This window comes from Trematomus bernacchii, unplaced genomic scaffold, assembly GCF_902827165.1.
Source record: "Trematomus bernacchii unplaced genomic scaffold, fTreBer1.1, whole genome shotgun sequence".
Lineage (NCBI taxonomy): Eukaryota > Metazoa > Chordata > Actinopteri > Perciformes > Nototheniidae > Trematomus > Trematomus bernacchii.
The window spans coordinates 1936625-1960839 of NW_022988066.1; the positions used below are offsets into that span (position 1 = coordinate 1936625).

Consider the following 24215-nt stretch of genomic DNA (forward strand, 5'->3'; position numbering starts at 1 on the left):
AATGTTTGCAGGCCTTCATCTGCTGCTTTAAAAAACAAATGCACATGACAATATGGTACTCTTTTGCTATAGGAGTTTTAAAATGTAAGACCTTAAATTACAAAAATGGCTTATAAACATTGTCATTTGTGTGCTTATCTGGCTACTCATCCATGAACCTTGAAATACATATTTGTTAGGTTTATTTTGAAACTCTTCACCGGAAGTACCCCGGATATCCTGACTAGTTTGACGAAAATCTGGAGCGCAGAGCCCCAGCAGCGGACCGTTCAGCCTCGCTCAGTCGGACACACTTCAGTCCACTGAAACAGAAGCGAGATTTCAATTAGGAAAGTGGTTTATAGGAATGTACTGAGAGAAGGCAGCCTGGACAGAAAGGTTGAGAACTCAAAAGTCCAGTTTTTCTTTCTATTTTCTTTTTGAACGTCAGAGTTATTTTTTAAATCTCCACTTTCGGACACGGTGATGTGCTGTGCTCTCCGGACAGTACCTGCTGTGATGGGCCGGGCCGGGAGATGAGCAGCGCACGGTGTGGGGGTGCCAGGGGCGCACGAGGAGGTCTGGACGCTTAGGTAAAAACTATTTTTGTTAATGTTTGCTGTGTTCATCTTAACTATAGCTATTCTATCAAAGCTTTAAGGAGCTTGTGTGTCGAATGATGCAGCCTATAAGAGTTTATTTTCCTTTTTTTTCTCCTTGTGGTCCAAACGACATTTTGTTCTGAAACTTTTGGAGGTGTTCTAGAAGCTATGGTTTGTGTGTGTGTGTGTGTGTGTGTGTGTGTGTGTGTGTGTGTGTGTGTGTGTGTGTGTTAGATGAGGGAATTAACGAATTTAGATGAAAAGAAAGAGGAAAAAAACGTTTCCTCTTTCAACAGGCAACTTGTCTTATTTGTATTTGAACAGCAAGCCAGGTTCTGTTATCATTATCTGCTTGTTCTCTTTCTACCATGGTGATCCATAACGTATACATCATTCACCATTTAAATCACCTGCCATTGCACAATATCAATGATGCAGTTTATGCTGGTTCACTGTTTACTCTTTCTTAAACATGCTGGAATATTCCTTTACTGTTTCTTTTGGGAACCTTTTCTATTTTTTATGGTATTGTATTGTATTTTATTGTTACTATTTGCTTTGTGGAGCTAGACAAAAAACAAAATCTATACACGTTGGACTGTGTTTGTTATGTAGTGTGTTTGTTATGTACATTTTGTATTTTTGTTTGTTGGTGTCCAGGACAGGGAAGTCGTTTTTGAAAGTGTAAGAAAGGCATAAGACAGAATATGAATCCATGGATATTGTATTAGATGTTAAATCTTATCTGCTCATGGCAAATGTAAGGCATACCTGCATGATCCCTTTAAATGTATTTATGAAAGGTTTGGGGTAGTCATTCTCTTCTCTTTTTCTCTTCCTCTCTCTCTATGGCTTATGTTTTCATGAAAGTCATTGATATGCAAATGCTTATTGATATTGGCTTCTTTTGGTTTGGGCTGTGTGATATGAAGTGCTGCATAAAGCTGGTTACATGATGTGTGTAAATATGCTTTTAAGTTCGATTCAAATGTGACTGCTGCACACAACACACATTCACAAACTGTATGAAAATGGTTTGTTACCTCCACTAACTACATTTCCTTTCATTTACCCTAAATGTCTTGTTATCACCGCGTAAAGACACGCCAGACTGTGCTGGGTAATCATCTAGAATCCGAAGACATTAGACAATCACTGCCGGTTGTTTAGCTGCCTACATTTGACATCTGCACAGAAGAGTTATTGCAGCCTAATGCAGCTGTAACCAGCGTCCCTGTAATATGCCCTCAGGGGCCGAGAGTGGCCCTGTGGTGATCATCAGTTAGTTTACAGAAGCCTGAAGAGGCCACATCAGACACAAATCAATGTTATATCCCTATAAGGGTCTAATTGTGTGCAGCTGCTGTAATAAGGAACATCTTATTACATCCAGATCATCCAATTATTGTTCTGTGATCATAACGCTGCACCATTAGTCGATGAATCAATACATTATTTTGCAGACAATTAATTAAAAAAATATATTGATTATCAATCTAATTTATTAGTAATTTCTTCAATCAAAAATGTGTAGAAAGTATTTACGGGTTCTAGATTTGCAAATGTGCTGATTTGCCTGCCCTCTTTGTAATACATGACATAAATGGAATATATTGGACAAAATAAGTATTGCAATCTGAACAGATTGCTTGGGATGTAGGAAACTATTAACCTTTTAAGCACGGCGGTCCCCCCATTGGACCCCTCCCACCGTTTTTTTTTTTTCGAGATAATGTCTCCGGGCTTCTTAACATTTATGAAACTATTAATGTGTAGCACCAGATTAACGGGAAGAATCTCAGCTAACTGAAGATATGAACCATTTTTACCAAAACAAAACACAAGTCTCATAAGAAACGTCTAAATGACCCCTGAGCGAAAAAATTCTAACGCACTGCGGCACACAATCCAAGATAAAGATACCCTTATTACCTTGACTCTCTGCACCTCACTGACAGGTTTGTCCTTGGAGAAGCTGAACTGGACTCTCATGAAAATTGTCTTCTGATTTAAAATGGGATGAGAGATGCTGATGTGATTGTCCATTAGTGAAGCCTGTCCTAAGAACAATTTATCATCCCATCTGTCTTCATTTGCAGATTGTGCGCCGGTACACCTGGTTTGCAAGAACTGCCCCAAATGTGTTCTTGTACTTGCTTCAGAGCCCTTCCTCTCCCTCTGCGTCCTTTCACCCCCCCCCCATCTCCAATAAGTAATATCCTAAGTTGTCCTGCCTGAGGTCTCCCTGGTTTCTCAGACATCAGACCACTCTTTTGTAATGGTATGATGGCCAGAGATTTGATTTGGTCAGGATGGGTAGGCGCACATTTACAAAGGACAGATATTGATTAACAGACGGTGGTCTTGGATGTTGGTTTGGACGAAATTAGCTAATGTCTTTTTATATTATCCTCTTCCTCCTGAAACTATTGTCAGAAAGCTTGAGGTTTCACTGGTTAAAGTCTTTTTTAAATAAGCAAACAGAGATGGAGGGTTGTTGTGAAGACCGGACAAGTCTCAATCACAAGAGCTGTGGGTGGAGCCTGTGGGGGGCATTGTTTAAAGAAAGTGATCGATTTGACCTATGAACTTATGTTGATAATTGGAACTAGAAGTAAGGCTTACATTTAAAAGCTATACATTACAGTAAATCAGACTTCCATTTGACTTAATGTCTGCAGATAACATAGCTAGTAATGGCACACTGCTCCCTCCTGTCTCTTCCGGTATTTACTATGACAAACTTACATTTTAAAAGTTAATATTCAGTGGAGGTTGGTCACTGCACTGATGCATGTCGACGTAACGAATAAGAACACTTTGAAAAAATGTGTTTACAATACAAGAAAACCTGAAATGAAATCTATATTAAATCAGTAACTTTAACAAATGATTGACATAGATTCTTCTTGACACAGTTTTCCATCCTTTGTCTGTGAAAGGTGCATACAGATAGCTGTTATTTCTATGGTCAATGTTCATCATTTCTTATGTCAAGCCTGTAAAAGCCTATGTTGAGCCCCTTTAAGAGGGGTTATATTTAACTATTCCATACTCATACTTTAAATATATGTTTAAAGACTGCTTTAAAAAAAATGATATTTTCACCCAAAACCTTACAGTATGTCCCCACTACTTTTCAACACAAATGGTCAACCCTTGATTACTTCAGTATGCACAATAAAATGTAATCAAAATGGTGTCATTTACGCCCACCAAATGATGTGGTGCTGAGCGATGTATTCGGTATGGATTTGATTTGGCCCTTGTGATAAAAACAGAGCGTACAGGGGCATTTTGTTACGTACATTGTTGATTGCTATCATGTTGTCATCTTATGTAGTTGGGGATTGAATCAATGAAGGACTACTGTAGGTGAATGCTGATTGAAGCCTACTTGAGAGACAGGGCAAGCACGGCTGCCATGAGAACTGGAAATAGCCTCTCAACTCATAACAGTCTGCAAATTGCTTTCAGCTATCTGTTGAAGTTGAACATAGCGGGGCTCTGAGCTAAATGCTCTAATCATGCTGAAGTTACGAGGTGTTACGTTTACCACGTCCGTCATCTTACTTTATGCTGATATTTGTTAACAGCACAAAATACAGAGACAAAATTGAAATAAAAAAGTACTTCATTTTCTCGTTGGATTCAAAAGGCAGAGTTTTTTCTTTGACACATAATATCACATTCAGCCAATGACACATTAAAAGACATTCAAAGGAAAACACAATACATAATAGAAGCCAGAGCGGCGTTCACACCGAAGTACTTTACCCCGTACTTTTCGCGTTCGGTTCCGTTAGTACCCCTTATGTCGCGTTCACACCAAAAAGAGTACTTAGTGCCGGGAACTTTTACCCCCATTTTTAGTGCCTGCTGAGAGGTGGTACTTTCCTGGTGCCCCAGTTCTGATTGGCGAGGGTGGATCAAGGTAAAATTCACATACATTTTGTGTGCTGAGTAGCAAGCTGATTAAAAAACTTAAGTAAAAAACAGACAGCTGAAGCTGATTGAAATGTTTAACATGTTGCAATGCAAAAATAAATACCCATCCTCCCCCAGTAAAAGGTTTACCTTGTGGAGATATTGAGCACTATATCAATCTGTGTTTTTACCTCAAATCAGAACCAAACACAAGCATACTTTGTCACAATTTCTGGCCAGATCTAACTTGAAAGAAGTGCGTCATTTCAGCGTGGAACCACTCAGCCAGAGAGATTTGCATGTGCAAAAACCGAGGTCGTATGAACCAAATTGCTGATAAGAAGGTTTGTGTTGCGGACTGTTGTTAAGAAGCTCAAAGAGAGAAGGAGTTTAATTTCAAAAAGAAAGTCTTGAATATTTCATGCACTTTATTTCTTTTGTAGACTCCTCCATTTGATATTTCTGATATGTATTCATCAGGGTGCGTTGCGGAACGGATTACACAAGAGCACCCTGCACCTTTTGTCTTTTATCACATCACCAACAAACACATTTTGCATTAACATACAGTAACTGTGCACACATTCATCCAGAGGTTATTTAGTGGGAATGCTGATACAGCTGATACAACTTTTAAATCAGATTCATACTTTTAGAGATCTTAAACATTGTTCAGACCTTGGTAAAGAGGCCTTTTTCAGATTTTAACATTAGTGTGTATTGCGCAGCTCGTTAAGGCTAGAGTGCGTGATGTCACAACGAGAGTGGAGGACAGCTTGAAATTTGCCTTCATATTTTTTTTTTAAACCTGCCATAATTCCCAAACCCTACACTCCTGAGACATAATGTTTCATTAGAAACGTAGGAAAACATCTCGTAGCTTGAAAAATAAAAATAAATTAAGCAAAATAATTAAACAAAATGCCTCTTGAGGGCATGAAGTGACAACAACTTTCAACATGTCTCCATTAAGAACCATTGTAAATTCAGGCCGATCTTTCCTCACAGCAGCAGCCGCACACCTTTAGTTAATCTACCAAAAAGGCCACATTATTGACCCGAAAGTACACAAAAAGCACACTTCAGATGCTCAGGGTCCTTTAAATGCTTCACGCGTTGAAATTTCACTGATATCTGTTACGGTTCTTCAACAAAACGTTCACATGTAAGAGGTTTATCTCTCATTCAGAACAATGGAAAGGCAATGGAAAGGCTCTCCTCTCACTGATTATTGCATTATCACCATGCAAACCTTTGATCTCTGGGCTCAAGCACAGGTGTTTCATAACGTTGTTAGCTCAAACATAAACACCTGTGTGTTGGAGATATGACATGATGATGTCATAACTCCACCTGATATAGAGTGGCGAAGTCACGCCCATCTACTTCCGCCCCATGGGACCTTATTTCGGAAAAATTATGTATTGAAGTCAATGGAGAGAGAAAACTTATCTTTCGATCTCGTTTGAATTGTGCCATGAATTACACATATGATGTTTGTCAATCTTAAAAAATCATTTCCATGTCAAAAAAGTCACAGTTTGTCGTAAAACTGTTGAAATATGTGACCTGCTCTATCGAAATCAGTCGCATTGACCCAAAGACACATTTTGAGTTGTATACACTGTTGGAAAGAGGAGATTCCTAGCTTTCTAATGATATCAAGATTTTTGTTGTACTCCAAATATTAAGCAAAATACGTCACATTATATAATGACTGTCACCGAGTCATCATTTTGAGAAAAAGGCCTTCAAAGTTTCCTCTTCTCTGGAATCCATCGATCTGATTGATTATTATCAATAATAATATCAATATTTCCGTTTGGATTACTGGTCTGGGGGAAGCTCGCGAGTGTGTGAGTGTATGTGTGTGTTTGTGTATTTTTGCGTTTGTGTATATTGTGTTTGTTTCCCGGGGAAAACACTCACGAGAAACACCGGCTGTTGTTATGCTTGCTGTGACGTTAAGTTACTCCGTTCTCCGCTTGTAAATATGCCGTTACAAGCTTCATAGTTGTATTTATCATCTAAATTTGCCGAAACAAGTTTAATATTCTGAAAGCCAAGACTTTGTTTAATTGAAATCAGATGAAAACAAACTGTAACGGACCCTGCCGTGTTATCTATGATTACTATACCTTACATTCATAATTTCAGCCGGAGGGAGGGGGAGCTGCGCTACGGAACAGCAGATTGCGATTGAGAGGTGCCTGTCATCTTCCCTTCACAAGCTTCACAAATGTATTTATCGTGTGATTTTGGAAATAAAAGTTTCATATTCTGAAAGCCAAGACTTTGTTTATTTAAAATCAAACAAAACACCCGAACCCCGAAAAAATAGTTTTTTCCGCAAATCCACGTTTATTTTGAAATGAGCCGTTGCGACTTCCGACTGATTTCGATAGAGCGGGTCACATATAAGACTATGAAAAATACGCAACTAGAAAGACTACAAATCCCAGAGTCGCGTAAGTGATGTCACAATTGAGACACTAAGATCAGCACAATTGAGATAGCTAAGATCAGCGCCATATAGATAGAATCTATCTATACTGTATGGCGCCATATAGATAGAATCTATCTATATGGCGCTGGCTAAGATAAGATAACTTTAACAAGATGCCTGTGTGCTTAGTACCAGGTTGTTCATACCAGCAATGGGTCTTGCTCGTTCTTTCACTTCCCGTCTGATGAAAGGACCAGGAGTGTGTGGATCAAGCTAGCTAGTAGCTAGCACGTTAGTTAGCATTACAGCCTTGTCATTTGTATTAGCCTTAACATGAAGTAACATTAAGTAACCCAAAATGTTAAACAGTAAGAGTAGTAGTCATATTTCGTGAACCCTTTGAAGAGTACTGTCACCGATGTGATCATTCTATAATACACCATTTAAGCCCGGGGGAGAAATGCTAACGCTAACGCTAGCGATCTTCTCTACTTCATGCTATCTGCACAAATGGTTGACATTAAACATTAAAACGACCAGGCAGTTCAGAGAGAATCAAAGGAAGGCAGGCAGGCAGCTTTGCATGACATTCTTCAGGACGTGTTTCATTGTGGTGATAGTGAGGGTAGTCAATCGTTTTGTTGACAAGACAGTAGTGACGGCCATCTTGGTGACGTGTGTTGTTGACCAGCTCAACAGCTCTACGCCAAATCTGAGATCTCACCATATGACGTTTCCATGGAAACGCATCCCTCGCCATAAAACACCATGTCGCTGTAACTCCAATGGACACGGTCCGATCCTCCCCCAAACTTCACTTGTACATCACCGGTCCATGCCTCAATAGCTCTATGCCAAATCTGACATATCACCATTGGCTGTTTCCATGGAAACACATCCCTCGCCATAAAACACAATGTTGTTGTAACTCCTATGAAAATGGTCAAAACAGCACCAGACTTCAGATGATGGTTAATGGTCCGGCCCTCAACAGCTTTACGCCAAATCTGAGATCTCACCATAGGCTGTTGCCATGGAAACGCATCCCTCGCCATAAAACACGATGTCGCTGTAACTCCAATGGACACGGTCCGATCATCCCCCAATCTTCACCTGTATATCACCTCTCCATGCCTCAATAGCTCTATGCCAAATCTGACATATCACCATTGGCTGTTTCCATGGAAACACATCCCTCGCCATAAAACACGATGTTGTTGTAACTCCTATGAAAATGGTCAAAACAGCACCATACTTCAGATGATGGTTAATGGTCCGGCCCTCAACAGCTTTACGTCAAATCTGACATCTCACCATATGCCGTTTCCATGGAAACGCATCCCTCGCCAAAAAACACGATGTTGTCGTAACACCTATGAAAAGGGTCAAAACAGCACCAGACTTCAGATAATGGTTAATGGTCCAGCCCTCAACATGTCTATGTGCCAATAGTGAGTTTTCCTCAAAAGCTGTTGCCATGGCAACGCATCCCTCGCAAAAAAACACGATATTACTATAACTCCTATGAAAATTGTCAAAAAGTGCGCAAACTTCACATGTGTGCTAACAGTCCAGCCGTGAAGACATCTACGTGACAGTTTTGAGATTTCTTCAAATGTCGTTGCCTTGGCAACATAACGCTCGCTATGCAACACGGTTTTCTCATAACTTCAGTGAAAATGCTCCAAACGGCCCACAACTTCACAGGTTTGGGAATGATGCAGCCATCAACACATCTAAGCGTATTATGGGGTGTTATCAAATACCGTTGCCATGGCGACAGATCATTCGCCATCAAGTTAGTTCAAAAGTTTGCAGTTCAAATATTCTGCTGCTTTTCCAAGAATTTTTACTTTCTTTAATTCTCTTATCACACATTCAAGCCCCCAGTGTTCATGTATCATTTCAATCTAAATTCTTCACTTTCTTCTTGCACATTACATTTCAGCATAGCAGTTCTGTTACGGTTTTGTATTTATGTTTTCATTTTCCACCTTTTGTTTTGAAATGTTTTCCTCCTTGTGTCTTCTCTGTTCCTTCTTCCTGTGTTTGCCTTCCTGTCATTAGTTCCCCTGGTGTGTCTGATTGTGTTCACCTGTTGCCCTTGTGTTTCTGCCTCTCTTACCCCAGCTGTGTCTTGTCTTGTGATTACCCCTCCCTGTATTTAGTCTTGTCTCTTCCTGTGTTCCCCTGTCGGTTCATTGTTGGTTTTTCCTGTCTTCCTCCATGTCAGTCACGGTTGTCTCTCCTGTCTCCCTCCATGTTGGTCACGGTCAGTTTTTTGTACAACCCATTTGTTTCATGCCTTGTTTTTGATCAGCTTTTAAAATAAAGCTCGCTTTTTGTTACGAGACCTGTTACCTTTTTGATAGTCTGCATTTGGGTCCTACCCTTCCACGCCATCCTAACAGAATGAACCGACCAGCTTTGGACTCAGCAGACTCGGATCGTTTTGCTCTACAGGCAGAATGTCTTGGGTACTCTCTGGAGTACATTTTTTATACCTGGAATGGCGCCTCTTCTAGACGTGGTAGAGAGGCTGCGTTGAAGGAGGCACGTCAGGAGGTTGCTCGCCAGCCCTGGCTTAGGAGCATGTTGCCTGAGTGGCTACAACTTTTCACAAGTAGTCCCGAGGACTTGTCCGAAGCCTCTAACCCTTTCCTGGGGTATGACCAGGCCTGGGGAGGCCCACAGATCCTCCAAAGAATCTCTAGGAGACGCAAGACCAAGATTCCAGCCCGTGCTCCAGTGGTTCCAGCTCCATTCTCTGGCCCTTTTTTGGGATCCCGCCTGGCGTTTGGAGGTCCACGGAGCCTCCAGGGGGCCTCGGAGAAACGCAAGGTCGGGAGGCCGGCTCGTGGTCCAGTACCGGCCCACACAGCCATGGATCCGTGTACCAGTACCGGCCCACACAGCCATGCTTCCGTGCTCCATTACCTGGCTCACACAGCCAGGGTCCAGGCTTCTGTTCCGTGCCCAGCAGCCATAGTCACTGCTCCAGAACCGGACCTTACAGTCATGTTTCCGTGTTCAAGTGCCGGTCCACACAGTCATGGTACCGTGCTCCAGTACCATCCCACACAGCCATGGTTCCGTGTTCCGGTTCCGTGCCCAGCAGCCATGGTGCCTGCTCTAGTACCGGCCCACACAGCCATTGTTCCGGCCCCAGTTCTGGCCCCAGCGGCCATGGTTCCGGCCCCAGCAGCCATGGTTCCGGCCCCTGTTCCGGTCCCAGCAGCCATGGTCCCGACTTCAGTTTCGGCTCCAGTACTGGCTCCCCGGCCGACGCCAGCCCCCCGTGTCCTGTCGGTGGTCCGGCCGACTCCAGCACCTCGTGTCCTGTCGGTGGTCCGGCCGACTCCAGCACCTCGTGTCCCGTCGGTGGTCCGGCCGACTCCAGCACCCCGTCTCCTGTCGGTGGTCTGGCCGACTCCAGCACCTCGTGTCCTGTCGGTGGTCCGGCCGACTCCAGCACCTCGTGTCCTGTCGGTGGTCCGGCCGACTCCAGCACCTCGTGTCCTGTCGGTGGTCCGGCCGACTCCAGCACCTCGTGTCCTGTCAGTGGTCCGGCCGACTCCAGCACCTCGTGTCCTGTCGGTGGTCCGGCCGACTCCAGCACCTCGTGTCCTGTCGGTGGTCCGGCCGACTCCGGCCCCCCGTGTTTTGTCAGTGGTTCGGCCCACTCCAGCCCCTCGTGTTCTGTCGGTGGTCCGGCCGACTCCAGCACCCCGTGTCCTGTTGGCTCTATGGCCGACGCCTACCCCATGTCCTGTGATGTTGGAGGTCCCGCCGACTACTCTCCTGCCGGGGGTCTTGCCAACTCCATGTCCTGTCCCGTTGGGGGTCCCGCCGACTACTCTTCTGCCGGGGGTCTTGCCAATCCTATGTCCTGTCCCGTTGGGGGTCCCGCCGACTACTCTTCTGCCGGGGGTCCTGCCAACCCTATGTCCTGTGCCGTTGGAGGTCCCGCCGACTACTCTTCTGCCGGGGGTCCTGCCAACCCTATGTCCTGTGCCGTTGGAGGTCCCGCCGACTACTCTTCTGCCGGGGGTCTTGCCAATCCTATGTCCCGTCCCGTTGGGGGTCCCGCCGACTACTCTTCTGCCGGGGGTCCTGCCAACCCTATGTCCTGTGCTGTTGGAGGTCCCACCGACTACTCTCCTGCCGGGAGTCTTGCCAACTCCATGTCCTGTCCCATTGGGAGTCCCGCCGTCTACTCTTCTGCCGGGGGTCTTGCCAATCCTATGTCCTGTCCCGTTGGGGGTCCCGCCGACTACTCTTCTGCCGGGGGTCCTGCCAACCCTATGTCCTGTGCCGTTGGAGGTCCCGCCGACTACTCTTCTGCCGGGGGTCCTGCCAACCCTATGTCCTGTGCCGTTGGAGGTCCCGCCGACTACTCTTCTGCCGGGGGTCTTGCCAATCCTATGTCCTGTCCCGTTGGGGGTCCCGCCGACTACTCTTCTGCCGGGGGTCCTGCCAACCCTATGTCCTGTGCTGTTGGAGGTCCCACCGACTACTCTCCTGCCGGGAGTCTTGCCAACTCCATGTCCTGTCCCATTGGGGGTCCCGCCAACTACTCTTCTGCCGGGGGTCTTGCCAACCCTGTGTCCTGTCCCGTTGGGGGTCCCGCCGACTACTCTTCTGCCGGGGGTCCTGCCAACCCTATGTCCTGTGCCGTTGGAGGTCCCGCCGACTACTCTTCTGCCGGGGGTCCTGCCAACCCTATGTCCTGTGCCGTTGGAGGTCCCGCCGACTACTCTTCTGCCGGGGGTCTTGCCAATCCTATGTCCCGTCCCGTTGGGGGTCCCGCCGACTACTCTTCTGCCGGGGGTCCTGCCAACCCTATGTCCTGTGCTGTTGGAGGTCCCACCGACTACTCTCCTGCCGGGAGTCTTGCCAACTCCATGTCCTGTCCCATTGGGAGTCCCGCCGTCTACTCTTCTGCCGGGGGTCTTGCCAATCCTATGTCCTGTCCCGTTGGGGGTCCCGCCGACTACTCTTCTGCCGGGGGTCCTGCCAACCCTATGTCCTGTGCCGTTGGAGGTCCCGCCGACTACTCTTCTGCCGGGGGTCCTGCCAACCCTATGTCCTGTGCCGTTGGAGGTCCCGCCGACTACTCTTCTGCCGGGGGTCTTGCCAATCCTATGTCCTGTCCCGTTGGGGGTCCCGCCGACTACTCTTCTGCCGGGGGTCCTGCCAACCCTATGTCCTGTGCTGTTGGAGGTCCCACCGACTACTCTCCTGCCGGGGGTCTTGCCAACCCTGTGTCATGTGCCGTTGGGGGTTCAGCTGTGGGTCCTGCCAACCCCATGTCCTGTCCCGTTGGGGGTCCCGCCGACTACTGCTCCGCCAGGTTTCCTGCCAACACCAGATCCTGTCCTGTTGGGGGTCCCGCCGACACCTGCTCCACCAGATTTCCTGCCTACACCATGTCCTGTCCTGTTGGGGGTCCCGCCGACACCTGTCCCGCCGGGGGTCCTGCCAACTCTGTGTCCTGTCCTGTTGGAGGTCCCGCCGACACCTGTTCCACCGGGGGTCCTGCCAACTCTGTGTCCTGTTCCGTTGGAGGTCCAGTCGACACCAGCCCTTGCTCCATCCGGGCTCCCATTGACACCAGTCCATGTCATGTCCAGGATCCCGTCTACGCCTGTTCCGTCGGCTCCGGTTCCTGTCTGGCCGACAACGGGTCCTGCCCGGCCTCCGGAGCTGTCCCGTCAGCGCCTTCCTGCCCGTCCTCCGGAGTTGTCCCGTCAGCACCTTCCTGCCCGGCTTCCGGAGCTGTCCCGTCGACGCCTTCTTGTTCGCCCTCGAGCCCGGCCCCCTGAGTGCCGGGGCCTTCGCCCTCGAGCTCGGCCCCCTGATTTCCCCAGCCGTGGCCTTCGCCCTCGAGCCCGGCCTCCTGACGCTTTCAGCCGCTGCCTTTGCTCTCATGCCCGGCCCCCTGAGTTCGCCCGCTGTGGTCTTCGCCCTTTTTTGAACTCTGCCTTGCCCCCGGGCCGTCCGCCCGAGACCCCCTCCTTGATCTCTGCCTTGCCCCCGGGCCGTCCGCCCGAGACCCCTTCCGGGTCCTCCGCTGTGCCCCTGGGTTGTCAGCTCAAACCCGTCCTCCAGACCCCCTCCACCCACCCTGCTGGAATTTTTTGGACTTTTGGGGGTTTTCTTGGGACATCTGGAATCCGTCCCTTGAGGGGGGGGTTCTGTTACGGTTTTGTATTTATGTTTTCATTTTCCACCTTTTGTTTTGAAATGTTTTCCTCCTTGTGTCTTCTCTGTTCCTTCTTCCTGTGTTTGCCTTCCTGTCATTAGTTCCCCTGGTGTGTCTGATTGTGTTCACCTGTTGCCCTTGTGTTTCTGCCTCTCTTACCCCAGCTGTGTCTTGTCTTGTGATTACCCCTCCCTGTATTTAGTCTTGTCTCTTCCTGTGTGCCCCTGTCGGTTCATTGTTGGTTTTTCCTGTCTTCCTCCATGTCAGTCACGGTTGTCTCTCCTGTCTCCCTCCATGTTGGTCACGGTCAGTTTTTTGTACAACCCATTTGTTTCATGCCTTGTTTTTGATCAGCTTTTAAAATAAAGCTCGCTTTTTGTTACGAGACCTGTTACCTTTTTGATAGTCTGCATTTGGGTCCTACCCTTCCACGCCATCCTAACAAGTTCAGCATCAGCTTTTCAGCATAAAGCATTCCCATTAGCAATTTCTTCAGGAATTGCATTCTCTAGTTTATATATATTATTAAATATTCCCTGCCTGATTCTGTTGTTGATATTGTATGTGTGTGTGGGGGTGGTGTTTGAGGTTTTTCAATTGTACTTTATTCCATTGTAAAAGGCTGTCTCTTTGTCAGCAAAGTGGTGTGACAGCTTAGCATGTTAGAGGTGTCTGTGTGTATATGGTACATGCATGCGTGTTGAAAGAAGGTCTGCTCTATAAACACAATTGTTTATTTAATCAACATTGACCCAGACTGGTTTCTGACGCATGCTGTGGACACACACACACACACACACATTCAAAGCACATTAGAGGTAGATTGCCCCTGCCTGGTTAGACATTACATGCTATAACCTAAATGATGGTCTGATGCTGATGTCTTCAGTTAGAAGCCTCTGTGGTTAATTAATCTAGGAAATGATCGCAGGGTTTCTCGCCCTACAGTTGTTTTAAATGCCTGAACTTTATCTACGGACATGGAGCTAAAGGTGAAGCAAGGAAGTTGTTTTAATTGTAGTCGGCATGCATTAAACACAAAGAATCACAAATCTGATAAAGGGACTATCACCATGTTTTCACACTAACATGGTGATAAGATATGTCTAAGTGTTTAGAGACTGAGTGCAAGGGAGAAAAGACTGCGTCCCAATGTCAAAATACAATGTACACAATAAATGTATACCATTTAATATTGGAAGTCATGACAGATAGTATCAATAATCTTTAAATTCCTGTTTTTCATGTTTGCAGTGTCTACTCAGTGTTAATTGTTGTTAGCTATACCCGTCAATCACAAGATGGCCTTGTTGTGGTTTATTGTCTTTTTCACTCTAAATGTGACCGTTTTTTACTAAATGAACATAATGCTGCATTGAAGAAGATTTGAAACCAGCATTTGAGACAATAAACTAGCAAGGAAAATGTTTACTGAGGTAATAAATCAACTTTGAAGTAACAACAATTTCTCGTAGACTTCTATACATATTTTTACAACCAGTCGAGTCGCCCTCTGCCTAGTTGCTGCTTGGTTGAGGTTGAAACAAAACAGTAAAGTTTTAGGACATACGCCTACAAGCTTAAACTCTCTATTAAGCTCTGTCATATATGCAAATAAACAATTGTTAAGGCAATGGTTAAGGAACTTTGTTAAGGTGAGCAAGATGGTTGTCACAATTAATAATCAAAAATGTTCTTAGCAGATCTGCAACATGATAGCAGCACCCTATTTCTTCAAGATACTGTGCTGTTAAAAAATTAAGTATGCATAGAGTTAGGACGCTGAAGAGTGGAGCGAGCAGCGTCAATATTACCTGTCAGTCATCTGATCTCTATGGTACAGACACACTCGTTGGACATATGGCAAACTGCTTGTTAACTCGCAGCCATAAAGAGCAAAACAGTCATTTCAAATAGGACTATTAGCCTTTATACATCCATACTGTGACGTTCATGCATGTGCCTGCAGTGTGTGTGTGTTCGTTAATGAGTATCTGGATAAATCTAATCTCCACCCTGCTCTGTGAGTTTCTCTGACGAACAGTGAAATTGAAAACCATGAATCAGTCCATCTCATTCATTACGTTCCTGCGTCATCCATGACTCCACTACTCCCTCTTTCATTCTATGACTTTCAGTTATCCTGCCCCGCATCTAAATCAATTATCTCGCCCATTTCACCCATTAAAGGTAATAATACTTCCTTTATGCAGTCTGATAAGTGAGTCAGTTAAGTAAACTCCCTTTGTTTTTGTGCTGTATGTTGTTACCCCTCCTTTCCTTTTCCTTTTATTTATTTAATCCCCTCAAAATGTAGATAAATCATCCGTGTATGTGCCACTACATTTCTCCCCCCTCCAGTCCTTCTGAAACGCTCACTCTCAAATTACCCCAGTCTGACTCTCCTTTTATTTTCTCACTCTCTTTCTTGAAGCGTAAAATTGAACCTCTCCCACCTCTGCCCATCAGTAATCTGTTCAGTATGTGTCGGTGGGTATGTGTGTGCTTAAGTGTGTGTGTGATCAGCTGAACAATTCTCCACTAGTCCTCGCCCACACCCTTGACTTTCATTCGACTCCCCCTCTTGGAAGCTTCACAGTGGCACAGCGCAGCGTTCGGGTATCTTTTGTCTTCACTAAATGACAAATGACGTCTGATGAGCTACATTAGCAATACAATAAAGTGTGAAGAGAGAGGAGCATGATACAACCGATAAAGAGAAGAGGAATAGACTATACGACAAGTGCTGGAAAATAAATGTAGCCCCTAGAAAAAAAAAGTTTGATATAGTTTGACATTGATTTTCTCTAGAAACCTTGAGATGATTCCCCAGTTCTTTTATAGGGGCCCTTTAAAGGAGAGGTGTCATGCTTTTCCGGTTATTACCCGTCCCCTTGTGTGTTATGAAGGTTTTTATGCATGTAAACGGTGTGCAGAGTCAAAACCCTCAAAGTACACCCGATAGCGAGTAAAACTCTAACACAGAAAATACCTCCCCAAAACGCCTCGTTGGAGATACGTCCTTGTCCATTTGATTCTTCCGGGTACGGCATGATGTCATGCCGTACCCAGAACGAAATGGACCAATCCGTGGAGCCGTTACGTTACGTCCGCGGAGCCGTTACGTTAAGCCCCCGCTGATTGGTCCAAATTGACCAATCCACGGACTTCCTCACACACACATCTGTGTGCAGGGAGCAGGCAGCTCAGCTGATAACAGACAGTTGGGATCGCGGCGAAATTCTCTCTGCAGACCCATTCTCACAGCGTTTATCAACCTTTTTCTTACTCAATATCAAGCCACACTTATTGTTTTTACTTCGACTGTGAGTTTGTGTGTGCTCGGGATGAGTTTGGCTGTGTTTCGCTATGTATCGCTAAACAAGGAAACAACACCTCCACGGAGCTCAGCGCGATTCACAACGTCCTGACCAATCAGAGCACACTGTGCTCACAGGGAGGGTGGGGGCTGGAGCTTTTGGAGCTACAACAAGCCGTTAAAGGCAGAGAGTGAAATTCAGTGAATACACGTAGTTTACAGAGATGCTGTATGCGAAACCAATGTGAGTTTGGAAAAATGCACAATATAAATCTATTTTAGTAGACCTCAACAATGGAATTATGATCAGTGGAAATGCCATGACACCTCTCCTTTAATACTTTTGGGGGTTTTCCGTTTCCTTAAGTATATTATATAGGTTTTTGTGCATATAAATGGCAAAGGCTAAGGCTAACATCTCAAAGTCACTCACTCCCACCCTGCCTGAAACGCCTCCATTTGTTTACATCCGTAACATGATGACATGACTATGTTACATTCGTGATTCTATTGGCTAGCGCTCCAACACATTGTACGTGATAGGCTAAGGGACGGGACATTTCTAAGCAGTTCACCAATTACAACAGAGCCAGCCAGTTAACCAATCAGAGCAGACTGGGCTCTGGTTTCCGACAGAGGGTGAAAAGAGGTGCTGCAGCACAGGCAGTATGGGAAAAATAAAGATCTTTTAGAACATTACAAGCATTCTGTTATTCAAAAAATGGGAGGGCAAGAATATTCCAAAAAACACAAAAAACTCTGTCTTGAAGGCTTCTCTGCTAGCCTTTGTAACTCGGTATTTATTCTACCCCTGCACAATTTCAGTATCAATATCTCAGGACGTGTGAAATTCAAATCAAGCACTTCATGTTACTACTGTTTTTGCTGTTCGACACATAAGAAAAACTCATACATTTCCCATTTTTCCTGGGTAATATAGTGTTTGCCATTCATTAACTACAGTGTACTGCAGGCCAATTTAAAATACGTCTGAAGAAAAGTATTCTAAAGTGCATAGTTATTTTCCTTTCACTGAAGCTTTTGAAAGAGGAGAGAAAGGTTTTTGTTCTCTGCATGGAAAGCGAGAGAACAGAAAGCTTTTCTCCACAGCACTGCAGGTGTGTACTAAGTGCCGCAAATGGACCAAAGATATGCTGGGAGCAAAGTAAAGTAAAGCTGGCGAGATCCTCTGCCTCTAAGCTGATCCATTATACATGATGTCCATCCATCCATCCATCTTCTCCCTAGGGAGGCGCCCAGGTGGCATCCTTACTAGGTGCCCGAACATGACATAAACATGAAGTGCTAATAGATAATGTGATCTACTGTACACAGCTGCGAGGAAGGACAGAGACGGAGGAGGGAGGAAGAGATGCAATGTAGATAGAGTTGGTCTGTGATGTCTGTGAGTCAAACAAGACATTTTGACACCATGAACACAGATCGGCTGTCTCTGCTGTTTGCTTACGCAGACAAATCCCAACTGACACTTGTTACTCCACTGACTCATGAAGTACTTAAATGGACAGTAACAAATGGCTGATGGATTTAACTCTCCATGTTTTTCAAACCTGTTTTCAAAGGTGACTCTACAAAATGGTAATGGACGTCATTACACTACATTCCCTGTAAGAGTTTTTGTCTCGCTCTTGAGTACCTCCATGCATTCTGTGTGTGTGTGTGTGTGTGTGTGTGTGTGTGTGTGTGTGTGTGTGTGTGTGTGTGTGTGTGTGTGTGTGTGTGTGTGTGTGTGTGTGTGTGTGTGTGTGTGTGTGTGTGTGTGTGTGTGTGTGTGTGTGTGTGTGTGTGTGTGTGTGTGTGTGTGTGTGTGTGTGTGTGTGTGTGTGTGTGTGTTTGTGTGCGCCGTTATTTGAAAGACAGTGTTTATAATTAGACAGGTGAACATTTACCCTCTAGGATATCACTTACCCCGCTATGTCTTTCACCGACTCCCAACTAATGTTTTAGTCATGCTGCTCGTCTGTCGTCATGACTCCTGTTGTTGGGACAACCGTTATCCTATAGCTGCTCTCTACGGGAAACTCATCCCGATGTCCGTCCACTCCAGTGTCAATGAGCTTATGTTGGCAGTGACAAATGAATGGTGAATTAACGATGAATTAAAGAGTTGTAAAGTTGAACAACTATCTGCACACTCCACTGTTAAAGTACAACAGGGAATTCAGGAAAATAACAACAAGTGGAAAAATAATTTAAACTTGTATTTAGATTTAATTGGCTGTACAGTATGTTGCTGAGTGGCCAACAATAATAGGACATGCAAACTTTCTTTATTAAAAGAAAAATACAGCGACAACAAACAAACACAGTAAGGAAACGTAATAATGTATACAGTATGCAGCAAATAATTATTCATTTTTTATCTTCAGTCATGCTAGAAGCATTACTCATTGGATGGCAAATATGGAGCAGTTTTCCTGAATCGAAAAACCGGTCCTGTTCGTCTCGAAGTTGACTTTTTAGTTAGAGCCTAATCAAACTTTAGGGAAGGCAATAGGAATGCAACATGAGGTTCTAGACAATTAGTCATCCAAATTAAACAACAAACACAGTATTTTAAATTGTCCTCCAGAAAGATTCTGTACGACGTGAATTTAGCATTAGGGAAACATGTTAAGTTATATCTTTACCAGAGATACAGTATATGCATTCCAGAAATATGTGTTTTTTCGAATGGAAATCTCGTAACATAGATGTAACTTTTTCTTCTGGCAGAATTGTCCTACCAAAGAAAATCCATGTTTTCTATGAAATATATGGCATAGTATTTGAAACAAACAAAAAATATTTTCATGTGATTTTTTTCTCATCCATAATGTGTGTGCCTGATTTCCATTGATTAGATAATTATGTGTGAGTGAAACTGGCAGGATGTGTGTCTCTTTTGCTGATCATGTGTAATCACTGCCAGATAATTTCACAATCTTTAATCATTTATATGTGTACCCTCTGATTGAAGAACAGGCAGGGTATTTAATGCAGACTGCCATCACTGTGATTCATTCATCAGAGAGGGACTCTGACACTACAGGAAATGTATGAATGATTTCTCAGTTACGGACGGAGGAGCCATAACTATCTAACTGCGTGAACACAGATAGCCCTAAAGTCTTATTACAATCAGTAGGGCATACTGTATGAGGGAGGATGTCATCCTACTTAGCAAAATGATCAAATGCACGCTCCTTGTTAACCTGCCATCCCCCCTCTTCTTCCCTGAGGAGCAGAGAGAGTGCAGGGCAGAGGGGCTGTTAGTAGTGGAGTATGTTGGTCAAGTAAACATGATTTATTGACTCATTATCTCACTGAGGTTTGGTCTCGTAGGAATGCATGGCCCTGTCCCCTGGCGCTGAAACATCAGTAGCCTATGTAACTGTGCCTTGAACAATCCATGGCATTGTTCATGCTAGAATAGCAGACATATTAGCAATTGCAACATTTTCTCTGTTTACCATCCTTCTGTCAGTCTTTTGTTAGTTGGGGCTGATCTAAACACATCAGGTCCTACTACAAGTGGCCTATGTGTAGTTCTAGTTGAACTCTGGATAAACGGGAAGTGCCTAAATCAATAACACATCAAAACATGTTATTCGGTATCTAAAATCACCGTCATCTAAATTACAGAATTATATGGGACAATTGTAATACTTTCAATTCGGTTTAAAGGTCTTTGGGGAATAATAAACAATACGTCAAGTGATGTCATTTAAATCAGTGTTGAGCACCTCTGAAGACTATAGGTTTGAAAACATTTCATGCTACTAGCATAACAGAGATGGGTCGAGTTGCATTGTGGGTAATTAATTAATTTAGGAGCCAGGTTTTGGAACAGGGAATGATAATAAAAAATATTATATATTTGGTTGTGCATTTCATTTTTATTCCCTTTTTTACCTGATCATCCCAGACCAAAGACACACATCACTTAATGCACCAGAGATGTCTAAATGTGTATATTGCATAGGCACTGTCCATTTTAAGTGTGTTGACTTGATCCAGTATTTGTAAAATACTTTATAATTTTTAAATTATATTGTGATGTCTTTGTTTTCCAATCCTGATGGTTTCCAGGATTAGTCAACTGTGGCCAAACAGGAACAGGAAGTTGGAAAACTGAATCATTAATATTAGATGGAGGAAGTGGATTATATTTGGGTTCTTTTGAATTTGGGGAACAAGTGTACAGAAAAATGGGGCATTGGGATACAGTATTTTCATAAACCTTTAAGAATTGTCTGCTGGATATATGCAATTTACTTGTTGCTACAAAAGCTTTACAGCAGATTAAATTGCCACCTCATGTAGCTGCTGCCGTGTTTGGTTTCCGTTACACGTGACTAAAGCAAAGACTCAGGTCACCGATCGTGGTTCATGGCACACATGCAGGGACACTAGAGCAGCGAGGATATCGATCCATGGAAAACAAGTCATCTTATTACAAACCTTAATCCCACTTGAGGTCCGTTGAGATTTACTCGTGTGGGTTTACCCTGCCCGGTCACATCCTGATGAACAATCTCAACTAAATCAGCGCAACGATCAGCCTCGGCTGGACAGCTGACCACCGTCATGAGCGTCAGTGTGTGGAGCGCCTGCCAAACACAGATCAATATGATGTAGATCTGAATCGTGGTGGATTAAGAGGCTGATTAAAATCTTAAAGGGTCTTCTTCATGGTTGACCACAGGGTTCCCGGACATTCACCTCTACTGTCACTACAACCACCACAATGCAAAAATACCGTAAAATGAGAACACACTGTCCCAAGAACTTAGTCCCTCAGTTTTACTGTCTTACTAAAATCAACATAAGACCAAACAATTAATCGACTCCTTTTAGGGCCATAAATAAAGTAACTACCAAAAAATAATTGCTGCCCTTGAAGTTCATGCAGATAAATGACTTAATAGATTTCTTGGTTCAATATCATATTAAAGGTGAAGATGACATTTATGAAATGCTTTAGAAGTTCTTAAAACTTGTTAACATCTGCAGCATAATCGAGGTTTAAGTACATCAGAGGGATGAAAGAGATAACACAGTGAATCCACATATCTCAGTCCAATTAAAAATGAAACCATATTACATATATCCATAGTGAGTGTTTAAAGGGGGCTGACAGGACAAGACAATTAAAGAGATAAGTCTTTCATGATACCACTAAGGCTCATTAGATCTGAGAATACATATCTTATCACCCCGTATAAAGCAGAAATGAGCAGTATTTGTTATGATTAGCTTAGACCTGTTTTAACTGATTGCTTATTGTGCTCTTAGTCTGCAGAAACACTGAAACATTTCTGAAGCGGGGGCGAGCCTCACCACAGTGTAGACCACATGGTCAGCATTAAGCTGTGAGAATAAACAATCATACTTTGCCAGAAGTAGGTTTAAAAATCATCAAACCCAAACCATACAGGGCGTAAGCTAGGAGAGCTGCTTCTAAGTGTGAACAAGTTGAGGAAGGTTCTTGCTGCTGCTGCAGGAAAGGCTGGTTTGAGTAATAGATTCATGAGTTTGAAGGCTTATCAGACGCCTGCACACTGCTCTGTGATTTATACCACTGTGAAGAAGGATTTTACAGCCTTCAATTTATCACACTCACACAGCGATCACAACTTAAACACTGTTAATACAATGTTTTTCAAGTTTGATTTATCAGGACCGGGAACTTACAGATATTTGAGTGGCCCAACGCAGAGCCTTGCTGGATGCCGTTGCGCTGTGTTGCCCAACACTCTGAGTCAGTACCTTACTGTGATGACCTATTTGAAATTAATGAGGAGGCTGTGTTTGGGATGCTGCGTTGTTCTGTTTGTTTTTTTGCCAAAACTGAAAGCTGACAAAAATATTAAGCTGGTTGTTAGTCACGCTGTGTGTGACACATAAAGGTACATCTGACACAAACACACAGTTTGATTGACCTTTTGTATTTTTATCTTGGCAGGTTTTTAGTCACACCATAGTGTTCATTTATGATACAGGCACCGGTGACTTGAAAAAGGTTTTAAATGTAAATGTATTCCGCTTTTCTTTTTCTATAGTTGCATCATTGAAGGACAGAGTAATGAGGGTCAAAAACAGAATGTCTTTTTCTTTTTTTTTTAAACCTTTATCTGTCCCACAGAGGGGAAATGTGAAAGATCTCTGCATTTGACCCATCCTATTGTTAGGAGCAGTGGGCTGCCATTATGTAAGGCGCCCGGGGAGCAGTGTAGGGAGAGTGCCTTGCTCAGGAACACCTCTGTAGGACTTGAACTGGTGACCTTCCAGTTTCCAAGCCAACTCCCTATGGACTTAGGCACCGCCGCCCCATTTAGAAAGTCACTGATTTGGAACAGAGGTAAAACTGTCAATCAGAACTACTGTATGACATCTGATGATCAAAATGATTGAAAAACCTTTCTTGTGTGAAATGAAGAAATACAAATAAGAACTTCAGTGGGTATAAATAGTGTTTTAGTAACAGTAAACTGTTTGCGTTAAGGCCTCCGCTGCTGGCTGAGGATCAGCCTCTTTTTACTCTGTCAGTCATTTAATGTGCACACTCATCAACCTGTCTTATTATATTATATGTGTGTATCCACTGTCCTTGCCATAATTGATTTTCCTTCAGATGTTCTTGCTTCTTAATCTCCTGACAGAGAGCGCCTGAGGCTGGATGTTGATATCCTAATGAAGCCGCTTGTCACAGCTCTTGTGTTCTGACACTGACGCTTTGATGTTATGAATGACATTCAGTGTGCCAACCGGGCCCTGTGGAGCTCTCCAGTCGTTATTTTTTCCTTTTCGAATTCATTCACCTTTTCCTCTGTCATATTGCTTTGAAGCAGAAAGACAGCGAGGTAGAGTGCTGTCAATCAAACCTCACAGTTATCATTCTCTATCAGTAGCACATCTTTTCCGCTGACTTGTACATATCCTTCCTTCCAGTCACACACACTGTCATATGTTAATCATTGTTAGGTCTCAGCAGTTCTTTTTATTTCCTGCTGATTGGTGTTTTTGACAAAGAAATACTCCTGCTGTGTTTGTTATTTAATTCAACACTGAATGTGGGGCAGTCTTGTAGGACAGGAAGCTAATGTGATCACCTTGAGTTCAAGCTGTTGCCAAGCAAACGCAACACGAGAAGAGGTATAATCAGCGAAATAAGTAAAACACCCTGTTTGTGTGGAGCACAGTGTGTAATTAAGGTCTGAATGTATTTTATTGAATAACACTTCAAACCATGTTTAGTGGTGGATTCATCCACCATTTTCCATGTTACTGTCAAGTGCTATGAAGGGCTTTCGAAGTTTAAGGAGACATCTTGCAAAGGAAATGGTATACTTGTACAAAGAAGAGAGAAATTGTAGAAATAGAAATGTAAATGTTCTTACTGTACCTTGAAGAGGCTGAATAAAGAGACAGTGAGCCTGGAAAGCAGCTCTAGACCTTCAGCTGTGCGTCATGAGGCATGCAATAATCCTTAACATCCACACTATTACTGCATAAAGACACACACAGGCAAAATGATCCTATATATCTTGCCCTCAATATCTTGTAATCTCATATCCAACAGTTTAGATGAACAGATATCACCATAAAACATCCGCAATTACATGAAGATGATTATTTTTTCTTTTACAAGTTTTCTTCTTTCATAATTCTTGTTTCATTTTGTTGAACCATTAGAGGTAATGGTTTTTACAAAGGGAGTTTTGGATATCTTAT

At 43.8% G+C, this 24215-nt stretch overlaps 1 protein-coding gene across 2 annotated transcripts in view; it reads left to right on the top strand.

The window, feature by feature from the left end:
• Positions 1-267: 267 nt before the first annotated feature.
• The window catches only part of gcgrb (glucagon receptor b), a 63413-nt gene continuing 39465 nt past the window's right edge, over positions 268-24215 (top strand). For both annotated transcript variants that reach the window (XM_034120659.1, XM_034120660.1), the window contains exon 1: positions 268-572. The gene's annotated coding sequence lies outside the window, so the exon portion shown is untranslated. The remainder of the gene's footprint in view (positions 573-24215) is intronic.